Here is a 16,723-nt window from a genome sequence, read left to right on the forward strand (position 1 = left end):
CCCATTCACAGGGATCATCACAAGTTCTTAAGGTTTGCCTTTCTGGACAAACACTATCAGTTTGTGCTTCTTCCTTTTGATCTTGCCACAGTCCCCAGAATCTTCAAAAAGGTTCTGGTATCTCTGTTGGAGGTACTTCAGTCAAAAAGCCTTGCAGTGGCACCTTATCTGGATGACATTCTAGTTCAGGCGCCATCCTTAAAGCTAGCAAGATCCCACACGGTCTTGGTGTCGTCCTTCTTGAGATCCCACGGCTGGAAGGTGAATTTTGAAAAGGGTTCCTTAGTTCCAAACACAAGGGTGACTTTCCTAGGAACCTTAATAGACTCTCTGTCTATGATGAGTTCTCTGATGGAAGTCAGGAAATCAAGGATTATCGATACTTGTCTAGCCCTTCAGTCCACTCCTCGTCTACCAGTGGCTCAGTGCATGGAGTTAATTGGGCTGATGGTAGTGGTAATGGACATCATTTCATTTGCTCGCTCCCATCTCAGAGCTCTGCAGTTGAACATGCTGAGACAATGGATTCGGACTTGTCCCCTCAATTTCTTCTAGAGCAGGAGACAAGGGACTCTCTACAATGGTGGTTGTCTCTGGATCATCTCTCCCAAGGAACATGCTTTCGCAGGCCATCTTGGGTGATTGTGACAACAGATGCCAGCCTTCTTGGGTGGGGAGCAGTCTGGGGCTCTCTAAAGGCTCAGGGTATTTGGACTCAGGCAGAGTCTATTTTACCCATAAACATTCTGGAACTGAGAGCGATCTTTAATGCTTTTTGGTCTGGCCCCCATTAGCCTTAGTTCAGTTTATCAGGTTCCAGTCGGACATCATAACGTTGGTGGCCTACGTCTATCATCAGGGAGGAAAAAGGTTTTCCTTAGCGATGACAGAGGTATCAAAAATAATTCAGTGGGCGGAGGCCCATTCTTGCTGTATGTCGGCGATCCATATCCCAGGGGTGAACAACTGGGTGGTGAATTTTCAAGCAGGCAAACCTATCATCCGGGAGAGTGAGAACTCCATCCGGAAGTGTTCTCCAGCCTGTTTCTCAAGTGGGGTCAGACAGAGTTAGATCTCATGGCATCGTGGCAGAATGCCAAGTTCCCGAGATACGGGTTGAGATCCAGGGACCCCCAGGCGGAAATGATAGATGCTCTGGCGGCCCCTTGGACTTCAATCTAGCGTACCTGTTTCCTCCTTTCTCTTTTCTTCCTCGATTACTTACTCGAGTCCAGCAGGAAAGGGTTTTGGTGATCCTCATAGCAACGGCTTGGCCTCGCAGGATTTGGTATGCAGTCCTGGTGGAGATGACATTTCTACCACCTTGGAGACTTTCGTTGAGGAAAGACCTGATTCAGGAGCCCTTCCTTCACCCAAATCTAGTTTCTCTGAAACTGACTGCTTGGAGATTGAATGCTTAATTTTATCCAAGTGGGGGTTTTCTGATCGGTCGTAGAGACCATGATTCAAGTTGTAAACCTGTAACTAGAAGGATTTCCCATGAGATTTGGCGTAAATATCTTTATTGGTGTGAATCCAAGGGCTACTCGTGGAGTAGAGATAGGATTCCTAGGTTTTTTGTTTTTTTCTCCAGGATGGTTTGGAGAAGGGTTGTTATCTTGGAAGTTTTTATCTCTCATGGCTATTTCTTCTGCTCGGAGAGTGTCAAAACTCTCGGCATTGCAGTATGAGTCTCCTTATCTTATTTTCCATGCAGATAAGGTAGTTTTGCGTACCAATTTAGGATTTCTTCTAAAGGTTGTTTCTGATCGGAACATTAATCAGGAGATTGATGTGCCTTCCTTGTGTCCTAATCCTCCTTCTTAGAAGGAAAGACTTTTGCATAATTTGGACATGGTCTGTGCTTTGAAGTTTTATCTGCAGGTGACTAAGGACTTTCATCAGTCTTCTTCTTTTTTTGTGGTTTTCTCTGGAAAACGCAAGGGACAGAAAGCTACGGATACTTCCCTTTCCTTTTGGTTGAAGAGCATCATACGTTTTGCATATGAGACTGCTGGACAGCAGTCTCCTGAAAGAGTTACAGCTCATTCCACAAGGGCTGTTGCTTCCTCATGGGCATTCAAAAATGAAGCTTCTGTTGAACAGATTTGTAAGGCTGCAACTTGGTTCTCTTTTCACACTTTTTTCAAAATTTTACAAATTTGACACTTTTGCCTCGGCTGAGGCCGCTTTTGGGAGAAAGGTTCTTCAAGCAGTGGTGCCTTTCATTTAGGTTCCCTGTCTTGTCCCTCCCGTATCATCTGTGTACTCTAGCTTGGGTATTGAATCCCATTAGTAATTAAGATGATCCGTGGACTCATCGTGTCTTAAAAAAGAAAATTTATGCTTACCTTATAAATTTCTTTCTTTTTTGACACGATGAGTCCACGGCCCACCCTGTTTTTATAGACAGATTGTGGATATGTTTTAAACTTCAGACACCTCTGCACCTTGGCCTTTCCTTTCTCTTCCTAACTTCGGTCGAATGACTGGAGTGGTAGGGAAGGGAGGAGCTATTTAACATCTCTGTTGTGGTGCTCTTTGCCTCCTCCTGCTGACCAGGAGGTGAATATCTCATTAGTAATTAAGATTATCCGTGGACTCATCGTGTCAAAAAAGAAATACATTTATCAGGTAAGCATACATTTTATTTTTAGTACAGTATTGGAGTATTATTAACTCTCTAACATTTGCAAAATCCTAAGTGCAGTTTTCTTGTATCCATGAATGTATATTTTCTGTAAGCAACATTTAGAGCCCTGAAATTGTATTATTTTGCTACGCATACCTTAAGGGTGACATGCCACACTTAGATCCCTATAACGAACCTGCCCAGTTTTTGCTCCTTGAATTAATCTGGGGGCTTCTGTGTGCAGCCGAGGTGTAGTGTTGGCGGCGCACTGCATAAGGTGTGCAATACATCAATTGTGTATACTAAGTTTTTGTGCCTTAACATAGGGCATATTTTGTATAAGCCCCATGATTGCATTGTTTGGTTATATATACCGTAGGGGTGACACACTACACTTAGATCCCGATATCGAACCTGCACAGTTTTTGCTCCTAGAGTTTTCCTGGGGGTTACTGTGTGCAGCTGGGGTGTAGTGTCAACAGTGCACTGTATAAGGTATTGATCTTTACTACTTGGTTTATATAAAAGGCTGTGCCTCGACACAGGGTATGATTTTGTAAGTCACGTGACTTTATATATATTGCAATGTGTTTTTGTCTTGCATCTCATCAGAATTATCTATCCATAATACATAGAGGTATTGTATCCTATGATTGATCTGAGATAACTAGTCTCTAGAATGAGACTGCAATAAATATTGTTTATTATTCAAAAGAGTGCTTAATTCCCTATCTTTTTATGGTACATTTATTAAGATGTTCCATTTTTCTTCTTATAGTCTTTGATTATATTCTATTACATAGGGTCTGCACCATTATAATATACATATTCTCAATTGTATTGACCAGTTGTCCCCTATACATTATGTTTTAAACATATATGTATATATATATACTGTGTAGATATATATGTATATATATATATATATGTATGAATAAATATAAACTTACAGCACCAAAGATTTAGTTATTTACATGTCCTCTTTTCCCTGCCTCTCACAGCGAATTATTGGCAGAAAAAAGGTGCACAGAGATTGTCAAATATTAAATATACTCAAAAAAGAAAGTAATCATTAGAAAGAGCGTAAACAGAAAGACAGAAACCAGAGAAAAAAAGCCAATCTTTTTGAGCACTAGGACAGATTATAACAATTAAGAATCACATTCCTAAGGGTCTAAGTAATTCAGTAAAACAAAATGAATCTGCTGGAAATAAATACTAATGTTGCAAGCCAGCAGAATAAAGAATAACATTTAATATATCAATTAATTGATGTTATACATTTACCCTACTTTCAAGCACATCACAAATTGTGATATTGACACAAAGAGGCCGAATTATCAAATGTCTGTCGGACCTGCTGGTGCAATGCTCCATATTCAGCATTGCACCAGCAGCTCACAAGAGCTGCTGGTGCAACGCCGCCCCCTGCAGATTCGCGGCCATGGGCCGCAAGCAGGGAGGTGTCAATCACCCCGATCGAACTCGATTGGGTTGAATTGTGGTGATTGATGTCCGCCTCATCAGAGCAGGCGGACAGGGTTATGGAGCAGCGGTCTTTAGACTTGTGTTTCTGGCGAGTCCCAAGACTCGCCAGAAACACGGGCCCTCAAGCTCCATTCGGAGCTTGATAAATGGGCCTCATTATGTCCATTTAAATGCAAAGTCCCAAAATAACTGGGGAACCCCAGAACCGTTTAAGTAAAGAAAGGAATCCTTGAAAAGCCAATTTAGTATGTCTGGATTTACTTGTTATTTGGGGTAAGTTAGTCCTATCAGCACAAAAAGATGGCTAACTTACCCCAAATAACAAGCATGGGAAGTGGGATTTTTTTAAGTTAAGAAAAGATATATAGCTGTACTGAGATTACAAAGGAGGCTGAAGTTGAAGCGTTCCGTGGTGAAAGGTGTTCGGTGATTCGCAAGGTGAAAGGGAAGGAAAGATGACATCACATGATAAATGAGTATTCTTCTAGTAGCCAGGGACCCGCATGGTGAAGGGGAAGATATGTTAACATTATCCGTTGAGTAAAACTCTCACTGTAACCGACACTGTTTGCTTTTTATTGATTCAAGGGGACTTTTATCATACAGCCCGTATAATACCCACACGCTTTCATGGGAGTAAAAAATCTGCCTTAATGATTGTCTGGTCATGGGACAATAAATCCAGACATACTAAATTGGCTTTTCAAGGATTTCTTTCTTTACTTGAACGGTTCTGGGGATCCCCAGTTATTTTGGGACTTTAAATGGACATTTTGTGTCAATATCACCCATTTGTGATGTGCTTGAAAGTAGGGCAAATCTATAATATCAATTAATTGATAAATTAAATGTTATTCTTTATTCTGCTGGCTTGCAACATTAGTATTTATTTCCAGCAGATTGGTTCTGAAGGTTTTTCAGAGGGCTCTGTTTGAGCCTATGCATGCTCTTGACATTAAGATTCTTTCCTGGAAGGTTCTGTTTCTTCTGGCTATTGCGTCGACTCGCAGAGTCTCTGAGCTAGCGGCCTTGCAACATGAGCCCCCTTACCTGGTTTTTCACGCCGATTTCTTTCCAAGGTGGTGTCAGATCATAATATCAATCAGGAGATAGTAGTTCCTTCCTTGTATCCTAACCCTTCTTCGTCTAAGGAAAGATTACTTCATACCTAGGATGTGGTTCGAGCTTTGAAGTATTATCTTCAGGCCACAAAGGATTTCAGACAGACTTTGTCCTTATTTGTGGTGTATTCTCGAAAGCGTAGGGGGCAGAGGGCCTCTTTCACTTCTCTGTCTTTTTGAGGAGCATTAACTATTGGGCCTATAAAACAGCAGGACATAAGCCTCCTCAGAGGGTTACAGCTCATTCAACTAGGGCTGTGGTCTCTTCTTGGGCCTTTAAGAACGAGGCCTCTGTGGAGCAGATTTGTAAGGTGGCTACTTGGTCCTCCTTACATACTTTTGCAAAATTTTACAAGATTGATGTTTTTGCTTTGGCGGAAGCTGTTTTTGGGAGAAAGGTTCTGCAGGCTGTGGTGCCCTCAGTGTAGGGTCCGTCTCCTTTTACCCTCCCATTTTGTTCATTCAGTGTCCTCTAGAGCTTGGGTATTTGCTCCCATAACAAATGCAGAAATAGCGCAATCTCACAATTTTGAGCGAGATCGCGGCAAAGAGAAGCCCAGGGCATAACGACCAGCATCTTAGAGGTTAAACTTTCTCTCAGGAAGAAGGAAAAGTTTAAAAAAAGAGGGCGCTATGTATGATATATATTATAATTCACTATGACGCAATCTGTTCGTATGATGTATGTACACAAACACACATATATATATATATATATATATATATGATATATATATATATATATATATATATATATATATATATATATATATATATACTTTGATTGGAGTAGCCGTGTTAGTCCAGAGATTTAGATATCAAAATAACAAGAGTATTGCATTGAGCAATGATACTTTTTTATTGGACTAACTATACATTTATAAGATGACAAGCTTTCGGAAGAATGTCTTCCTTTTTCAAGTCTGAAGCAATACTGACCAATTTGATGGAATTTACAGATTATATCTTAAGACACAGGGTAAAAAGACAGAAAGTGTTACAGAGGTCTGAATGCATGGGGAGGAGGGGATGTCAGGTTGGGTGAAATAGTGACCAACAGGGGTACAGTATTTTGTTTCACAGTGGTTTTTGATTGAGTGTCTGTGTAAGTTCATCCGAAGTTCAATCTGAATATATGTGTGTGTGTGTATATACATCTCTCTATTTATAAAAATTAAAAAGAAGTCAAATATCTGATTTGCCACTGATGTCCCTGAGAGATAGTCAGCTGGAGACTGAAAGGCCCAGCCTGCGATATATAAACACTTATATATAGTTTAAATATAAATAAAAAGAGAGAAGCCCTCAACCTGGGAACGAACAATAGCATAATAGCTTGTTCAATGGCTAGTTACCACCCTAGAAGCAGCCTCTTTTTGCTCAGTATGTGCCTTTCACAGAGAAGAACTTTCCGGTAGCATATCAGTCTGATCCTGACTTAACAGTGCAGTCCAGCCCCAAAATACCAGGCAATCCCTCTCTGAACGAGAAAAACGGCAAAACCCCAGACGTACGTTTCGGCCTATTGTGAGCCCCATCAGTGAGGTGCAGCCATATCCCTCTAGGCACACTGAGAAACGGGTCCACGTCTGGATTCCTGCATCACACTTAGGGAGACTTCAGCAAGTGTCATAATTTGCATAAATAAAAAGAGAGAAGCGCTCAACCTGGGAACGAACAATAGCATAATAGCTTGTTCTATGGCTAGTTACCACCCTAGAAGCAGCCTCTTTTTGCTCAATATGTGCCTTTCACATGTGTTCAGAGGAGAATTGCCTGGTATTTCGGGGCTGGACTGACCTTAATTGGCGGGATCAGACTGATATACTTCAGGAAAGTTTTCCTTTGTGAAAAGCACACTGACCTTGGGGAAGTCTCCCTATGGATGAAGGGGGAAACCAGACGTGGACTCCTTGCCCAGTGTGCTTAGATGAATGTGGCTGCACCTCACTGATGTAGCCCATAGGAGGCCGAAATGATCGTCTGGGGTTGTCATGTTCCTTGTTCAGAGGAGAATTGCCTGGTATTTCGGGTCTGGACTGACCTTAATTGGCGGGATCAGACTGATATACTTCAGGAAAGTGTTCCTTTGTGAAAAGCACACTGGTCTAAAAGAGGCTCCTTCCGGGTGGTAAATCGCCATAGAACTAGCTGATGAGCTGTTGTTCGTTCCTGGTAGAGCGCTTCTCTCTTTGTATGCAAATTAATATGACCCTGGGGAAGTCTCCCTATGGGTGATGGGGGAAACCAGACGTGGACTCCTTGCCCAGTGTGCTTAGAGGAATGTGGCTGCACCTCACTGTTGAGGCCCATAGGAGGCCGAAACAATTGTCTGGGGTTGTCATGTTCATTGTTCAGAGGAGAATTGCCTGGTATTTCGGGGCTGGACTGACCTTAATTGGCGGGATCAGACTGATATACTTCAGGAAAGTTTTCCTTTGTGAAAAGCACACTGGTCTAAAAGAGGCTGCTTCCGGGTGGTAAATCGCCATAGAACTAGCTGATGAGCTGTTGTTTGTTCCTGGTAGAGCGCTTCTCTGTTTGTATGCAAATTAATATGACCCTGGGGAAGTCTCCCTATGGGTGATGGGGGAAACCAGACGTGGACTCCTTGCCCAGTGTGCTTAGAGGAATGTCGCTGCACCTCACTGATTAGGCACATAGGAGGCCGAAACGATCATCTGGGGTTGTCATGTTCCTTGTTCAGAGGAGAATTGCCTGGTATTTCAGGGCTGGACTGACCTTAATTGGCGGGATCAGACTGATATACTTCAGGAAAGTTTTCCTTTGTGAAAAGCACACTGGTCTAAAAGAGGCTGCTTCTGGGTGGTAATTCGCCATAGAACTAGCTGATGAGCTGTTGTTCATTCCTGGTAGAGTGCTTCTCTCTTTGTATGCAAATTAATATGACCCTGGGGAAGTCTCCCTATGGGTGATGGGGGAAACCAGACGTGGACTCCTTGTCCAGTGTGCTTAGAGGAATGTGGCTGCACCTCACTGATGAGGCCCATAGGAGGCCGAAACAATTGTCTGGGGTTGTCATGTTCCTTGTACAGAGGAGAATTGCCTGGTATTTTGGGGCTGGACTGACCTTAATTGGCGGGATCAGACTGATATACTTCAGGAAAGTTTTCCTTTGTGAAAAGCACACTGGTCTAAAAGAGGCTGCTTCCGGGTGGTAAATCGCCATAGAACCAGCTGATGAGCTGTTGTTCGTTCCTGGTAGAGCGCTTCTCTCTTTGTATGCAAATTAATATGACCCTGGGGAAGTCTCCCTATGGGTGATGGGGGAAACCAGACGTGGACTCCTTGCCCAGTGTGCTTAGAGGAATGTGGCTGCACCTCACTGATGAGGCCCATAGGAGGCCGAAACAATTGTCTGGGGTTGTCATGTTCCTTGTTCAGAGGAGAATTGCCTGGTATTTCGGGGCTGGACTGACCTTAATTGGCGGGATCAGACTGATATACTTCAGGAAAGTTTTCCTTTGTGAAAAGCACACTGGTCTAAAAGAGGCTGCTTCCGGGTGGTAAATCGCTATAGAACTAGCTGATGAGCTGTTGTTCGTTCCTGGTAGAGCGCTTCTCTCTTTGTATGCAAATTAATATGACCCTGGGGAAGTCTCCCTATGGGTGATGGAGGAAACCAGACGTGGACTCCTTGCCCAGTGTGCTTAGAGGAATGTCGCTGCACCTCACTGATGAGGCACATAGGAGGCCGAAACGATCGTCTGGGGTTTTCATGTTCCTTGTTCAGAGGAGAATTGCCGGGTATTTCGGGGCTGGACTGACCTTAATTGGCGGGATCAGACTGATATACTTCAGGAAAGTTTTCCTTTGTGAAAAGCACACTGGTCTAAAAGAGGCTGCTTCTGGGTGGTAAATCACCATAGAACTAGCTGATGAGCTGTTGTTCATTCCTGGTAGAGTGCTTCTCTCTTTGTATGCAAATTAATATGACCCTGGGGAAGTCTCCCTATGGGTGATGGGGGAAACCAGACGTGGACTCCTTGCCCAGTGTGCTTAGAGGAATGTGGCTGCACCTCACTGATGAGGCCCATAGGAGGCCAAAACGATTGTCTGGGGTTGTCATGTTCCTTGTTCAGAGGAGAATTGCCTGGTATTTCGGGTCTGGACTGACCTTAATTGGCGGGATCAGACTGATATACTTCAGGAAAGTGTTCCTTTGTGAAAAGCACACTGGTCTAAAAGAGGCTGCTTCCGGGTGGTAAATCGCCATAGAACTAGCTGATGAGCTGTTGTTCGTTCCTGGTAGAGCGCTTCTCTCTTTGTATGCAAATTAATATGACCCTGGGGAAGTCTCCCTATGGGTGATGGGGGAAACCAGACGTGGACTCCTTGCCCAGTGTGCTTAGAGGAATGTGGCTGCACCTCACTGATGAGGCCCATAGGAGGCCGAAACAATTGTCTGGGGTTGTCATGTTCCTTGTTCAGAGGAGAATTGCCTGGTATTTCGGGGCTGGACTGACCTTAATTGGCGGGATCAGACTGATATACTTCAGGAAAGTTTTCCTTTGTGAAAAGCACACTGGTCTAAAAGAGGCTGCTTCCGGGTGGTAAATCGCTATAGAACTAGCTGATGAGCTGTTGTTTGTTCCTGGTAGAGCGCTTCTCTCTTTGTATGCAAATTAATATGACCCTGGGGAAGTCTCCCTATGGGTGATGGAGGAAACCAGACGTGGACTCCTTGCCCAGTGTGCTTAGAGGAATGTCGCTGCACCTCACTGATGAGGCACATAGGAGGCCGAAACGATCGTCTGGGGTTTTCATGTTCCTTGTTCAGAGGAGAATTGCCTGGTATTTCGGGGCTGGACTGACCTTAATTGGCGGGATCAGACTGATATACTTCAGGAAAGTTTTCCTTTGTGAAAAGCACACTGGTCTAAAAGAGGCTGCTTCTGGGTGGTAAATCACCATAGAACTAGCTGATGAGCTGTTGTTCATTCCTGGTAGAGTGCTTCTCTCTTTGTATGCAAATTAATATGACCCTGGGGAAGTCTCCCTATGGGTGATGGGGGAAACCAGACGTGGACTCCTTGCCCAGTGTGCTTAGAGGAATGTGGCTGCACCTCACTGATGAGGCCCATAGGAGGCCAAAACGATTGTCTGGGGTTGTCATGTTCCTTGTTCAGAGGAGAATTGCCTGGTATTTCGGGTCTGGACTGACCTTAATTGGCGGGATCAGACTGATATACTTCAGGAAAGTGTTCCTTTGTGAAAAGCACACTGGTCTAAAAGAGGCTGCTTCCGGGTGGTAAATCACCATAGAACTAGCTGATGAGCTGTTGTTCGTTCCTGGTAGAGCGCTTCTCTCTTTGTTTGCAAATTAATATGACCCGGGGGAAGTCTCCCTATGGGTGATGGGGGAAACCAGACGTGGACTCCTTGCCCAGTGTGCTTAGAGGAATGTGGCTGCACCTCACTGATGAGGCCCATAGGAGACCGAAACAATTGTCTGGGGTTGTCATGTTCCTTGTTCAGAGGAGAATTGCCTGGTATTTCGGGGCTGGACTGACCTTAATTGGCGGGATCAGACTGATATACTTCAGGAAAGTTTTCCTTTGTGAAAAGCACACTGGTCTAAAAGAGGCTGCTTCCGGGTGGTAAATCGCCATAGAACTAGCTGATGAGCTGTTGTTCGTTCCTGGTAGAGAGCTTCTCTCTTTGTATGCAAATTAATACTACCCTGGGGAAGTCTCCCTATGGGTGATGGGGGAAACCAGACGTGGACTCCTTGCCCAGTGTGCTTAGAGGAATGTGGCTGCACCTCACTGATAAGGCCTATAGGAGGCCGAAACGATCTTCTGAGGTTGTCATGTTCCTTGTTCAGAGGAGAATTGCCTGGTATTTCGGAGCTGGACTGACCTTAATTGGCGGGATCAGACTGATATACTTCAGGAAAGTTTTCCTTTGTGAAAAGCACACTGGTCTAAAAGAGGCTGCTTCCGGGTGGTAAATCGACATAGAACTAGCTGATGAGCTGTTGTTCGTTCCTGGTAGAGCGCTTTTCTCTTTGTATGCAACTTATATATAGTGCTCCACTTTTGTGAGTACCCTCGTACATAGTTTCTTAAACATTGTCCATCAGAAAGTCTTTTTCTGCACCATGAGGCGCTCTTTTTGTTTTTACTTACTGACGGCTAGATTACGAGTTGTGCGTTAACATTTGAATGCTGAAAAATAGCCATTTCAGCATAAAAACAGTAACGCAGCCATTACAAGTCGTGTTGGTATAGCTATACCGCAAGTATTGTAGCCTGTAACGCAATGTCAATCCCGCATTAAAAAAAATGACATTTTTGTGTGGGATTTCCATAGCGCCGGTATTACAGGTTGTGCGGTGAGGCTAAAATGCTTGCGTTACAGCCTATACCGACACGATCCATACCTCCATTTGAAAGCAGTAGTTATGATTTGAATAGCCTATAGAATTTTAGTAGCTTTCATCCTATTGGCTGATTTGAATTTCAAGAATTAAATCAGCCAATAGGAATGCAAGGGACGCCATTTTGAAAAGGCTTCCTTGCATTTAAGATTCAGTGTACGGCGGCGACCATATGAAGAGGACGCTCAGCGATGGATGTCTTCAAGGATGGATCCACTCCACGTCGCCGGGATGAAGATAGAAGACGCCGCCTGGATGAAGATAGAAGATGCCGCATGGATGAAGATAGAAGATGCTGCCTGGATGTCTGGACTTCAGAAACTGTAAGTGGATCTTCAGGGGTTAGTGTTAGGTTGTTTTTTTTTAATTTGGGTGGTTTTTGTTAGATTAGGGTTTGGGCTTTTTTTTAAAAGAGCTGAATGCCCTTTTCAGGGCATTCTAAAATTACTGAATACCCTTTTAATGGCAATGCCAATACAAATGCCCTTTTCAGGGCAATGGGTAGCTTAGGTTTTTGTTAGAATTAGGTTTCTTTATTTTGGGGGGTTGGTTGGGTGGTGGGTTTTACTGTTGGGGGTCTTTGTATTTTTTTTACAGGTAAAAGAGCTGATTTCTTTAGGGCAATGCCCTAAAAAAAAGCCCTTTTAAGGGCTATTGGTAGTTTATTGTAGGCTAGGGGTGTTTTTATTTTGGGGGGCTTTTCATTTAATTGTTTTTATTTTTGATAATTTCGTTTGTTATTTTTCGTAATTTAGTGTTTGTTATTTTTCGTAATTTAGTATTTTTTGTAATTTTAGACTTACATTTTTTTAGTAGTGTTAGTTTTTTTAATGTGTAATTTAGTTTTTTAATTGGTAGTTATTTTAATTTTAGTATAGTATTATAGTTATGTTAGGTTAATTGTTAGTTTAAACTTAGGTGTTTTTAATTTCACAGGTAAGTTTTTATTTATTTTAAGATAGGGATATTGTAATTTTAATATAAAGTTAGGGTGTTGTTAGGTTTAGGGGTTAATAGTTTTATTCAGTGTTTTGCTATGTGGGGGGCTGGCAGCTTAGGGGATAATAGGTTTATTTAGTGGCGGTGATGTGGGAGGCCAGAAGTTTAGGGGTTAATAATTTTATTTAGTGGCGGCGATGTCGGGGAGCGGCGGAATAGGGGTTAATAGCTTTAGTGTCAGCGATGTCAGGAGCGGCAGATTATGGGCTATAAACTTTATTTAGGTGTCGGCGATGTCGGGGGCGGCAGATTAGAGGTGTTTAGACTTGGGGTTTATGTTAGGGTGTTAGGTTTAAGCGTAACTTTTTTCCCATAGACATCAATGGGGTTGCGTTACGGTGATCATCATTCCGCACTTCAGGTGTTAGGATTTTTTCTGACACTATCTCCCCATTGATGTCTACAGGGAAAGCGTGCACGAGCATGTATTCTCAGCCCTTGGATTTTGTGCGGTATGGAGCTTATTGCCACCATATCGCATGCACAAGGAGGCTTTTCAGAAACTTGTAATGGCAGCGCTATGGAGGGTGAAATAACGCAACTTTTGTTGCATTTGTTTCGCACCCCCTATAGCGCAAAACTTGTAATCTAGGTGTTACTTACTTATAGAACCTCCATTACAAACCTGTATATCTTTTATTTCTTCGGAAGTATAAAAAGTAGGACAGCATAATTTAGCTGCTTAACCTGGATTAACCGGGAGGTGGGTAAGGTAGAGTCTCTTCACTGCTACTAATGACCTCACCCTTCTGTGTTGCTCGGTCTGGAGTTCGGCACTTAACTTACCTCAACCTGTGCAGGAAACAGTTGTTCAGCAGTTGATGGCAATAAAAAGTGCAGATGATCTAATGATCTGACAATGTGTAATGCATTGCACAGCTAGTCCTCGCAGCCACTAACAACACTAACCTTCATGGCTGCAGCCTGTTGCATATTTGTTCTTCATTCCTATTTGTCGTTATAGATTGGAGCTGATGTACTTATATTGTATGTGTTTTTGTTTTTTTATTCCCCCCCATAAAAAGTTAGGAAACGTTTTTGTAAGAGTGTTGACTAGTTCCTTATTTGGTGTCATAAATATTAGTATTGTTTTGGTTTGCTCCTAAAGAATGATGATAACTGGTAATGTATAATGTGTTTGAACTCGTTGTTGTATTATATTTTTATTGAACTTATATTGTGATCATTTATTTCTTTTATTTATATTTATTCAGTTCTGTGGGGCAAACACTTACCGGTAAAAACATTTTCCAGGAGGCCAGAATTGGTGTGGCAGCCTATCAAGGGGTTTATGGAGGAAATTAACCCTAGACAATAGGGTGTACTAAAGGCTTGTCTGTAGATTAAATAATTAAGTACCTTTTGTGGAAAAGGGGGGGCAATGAGTTATATACTCTCACGAATGCTTCCTTTCTTGCTTACTGTAGCATATGACTAAAAGGACATTGCTATGGTAATTTTCTTCTTTATTGCTCCTAAAATGAAGCTATTTCAAAATGTGTTACATGTTTTTTAAAATAGATATTTATTTGCTGACACTACTTTTCATTTTGTAGATATGAAGGCACTTTCTATTCACCAACAGAGCAGCAGTTGTCCTAATCAGCTACTGAGCTATTGATTGTTAGAGTTCTCTAGTTTCAACAATGGTTCCCTAGAACCATTAAAGGGCCATTATACACTCATTTTTTCTTTGCATAAATGTTTTGTAGATGATCTATTTATATAGCCCATAAAGTTTTTTTTTAGATAAATGTATAGTTTTGCTTATTTTTAAATAACATTGCTCTGATTTTCAGACTCCTAACCAAGCCCCAAAGTTTTATGTGAATACCGTCAGCTACCTTCTCCAGCTTGCTCCTGTTTGTGTAAAGGGTCTTTTCATATGCAAAAGAAGGGGGAGGGGGGGAGTGTCTTATTTCCCACTTGCAGTGGGCTTTCCAGCTGCCTTTTCAACAGAGCCAAACTGACAGCTTCTAAGTAACTTTTTAAACAGTTTTATACTGGATTTTTATATCAGTATCTGTGCATCTTATTCTTTATAGTAGTGTCTTTTACATGCAGTTATATGAAAATGAGTGTATACTGTCCCTTTAAATACAGTAAAATTGCATAATGCACAAGTAGATAATAAAAAGATAATGCCATAGCACATGCTCAGTAGTAGCTGGTGCCTCAGAAGGTCTGCATATAAAAAGACTGTGCATACTTTGATAAAAGAAGTAAATTCAAAAGCTTCTTAAAACTGCTTGCTCCATCTTACTCATAAACATTTAGTTTTGACTTTTGAGTCCATTAAACTGTTTTTAACCCTTATTATAACGTTATAACACAGGAAAAGATTTTACAACACAAATATTCTAAGGCATATAATGATACTGAGACATAATAAAAGAGTTACAACTTTTCAAATGAAACTAAAAGCCAGTTGTAGCTCTCTGAACTGCACAGCTCTTTTTCAACAATTTGTTATGTAGCATACCATACCTTTCAATATATATATAAAAAATATTGTTTTATTGCACACGGTGCATAGTGCTGCTATAATTGAAGTATTTTTTTATTGCAGATGGGGGACTAATTGGTTTCCTACCTTTGCCCTATAGGCTATAACTTTTTTAAATATTACTTTTTAGTGGCTTATTGCATACACAATGCATAGTGCTGCTATAAGTAAAGCATTTTGATACTGCAGAGGGGGCATTATACTGATACTGAGTGGACTCCTGCCTTTCCTTGCTCTTGTGTAGGCTTTATTCCACAGCAGCAGCAGCAGCAGCAGCAGCAGCAGCAAGACAGACGCTGCAGGAGTAGTAGATGATCCCATTTACCAAGTAGTCAGAGAGAAGAGGGTATTATTTTCCCAGTCTCTTTGGGCAATGAGGATATTGTGACTCCCAGCATGTCTTATATAGCCTTTACTTTACTTGAACCAAGAGGAAATTGATTCTGAGCCTGAGGAGATAGTGGATGAAGAGATTCAACTGCAGAGGATTTGCGTGGGGACAGCAGCACAAGTTCCTCACCAGTTTTAGGCCAGCAGTCTCCACCTACACTGATTCTCTCCTATGCCACTATTATTTCCAGATGTAGAGCAGCCAGATACTACAACAGCATCACCCACTAGCCATGTTGCCACCTCCACTGCTAGTGCAATCATTGTCAGTACTATGTAAGAAATGATCTACAATTTATAAAATATTTATATTGTATTTATTTAATTTATTTATATGTCTTCATATGCCATAAATAAAGCCAGACAATAGGTACTTCCTTACCTTAGATCTGTTATTGGACACTTACTTTAACAATCCTGTAAGAATTCAATTGTAAAGGTATATGGTCAGCTGTGAGACTGCAAGGTGCCAGGAACTATCTGTCTCCATACCCTCCACAGACACATCTGTTTGTTCGTCTATATAATATAAATATATATATATAAATAAATAAATATATATATATAATGTCCAAGAAAGATTGCACTTACTGGGTTTGAAACAAAAAAGTTTTTTACTCGTGTGATATTTCGGGGTGTTCACCCCTTCCTCAGACAAAGTTAGAGTGAACAATGAACAGTTATATAGATATAAAAAAAAACTCCCCTCAATAGTGCAGCAAATTAAATGCAATACTACCCAATTGGTGGATTATTACAAACATTCAATGACACAATAATGTGAATATATGTGATCACAGTAGTAGCACAATAATCAAAAAATGAATCTAAACATCACTATACAGATACACTACAAACTATCGCCTAGATTACGAGTCTTGCGTTAGGGTTAAAAAGCAGAACGCCTGCTGGTATTACTAGTCAGGCAGGTACAGGTGTACCGCTTACCTTTTTTCCGCGACTCGAACATACCACAAATCCACTTACGTTAATTGCGTATCCTATCTTTTCAATGGCATTTTCCTAACGCCGGTATTACGAGTCTTGGAAAAAGTGAGCGGTACAGCCTCTCCTGTCAAGACTGATACCACATTTAAAAGTCAGTAGTTAAGAGTTTTATGGGCTAACACTGTAACATAAAACTCTTAACTAAAGTGCTAAAAAGTACACTAACACCCATAAAC

Source organism: Bombina bombina, chromosome 1 (assembly GCF_027579735.1).
Source record: "Bombina bombina isolate aBomBom1 chromosome 1, aBomBom1.pri, whole genome shotgun sequence".
Lineage (NCBI taxonomy): Eukaryota > Metazoa > Chordata > Amphibia > Anura > Bombinatoridae > Bombina > Bombina bombina.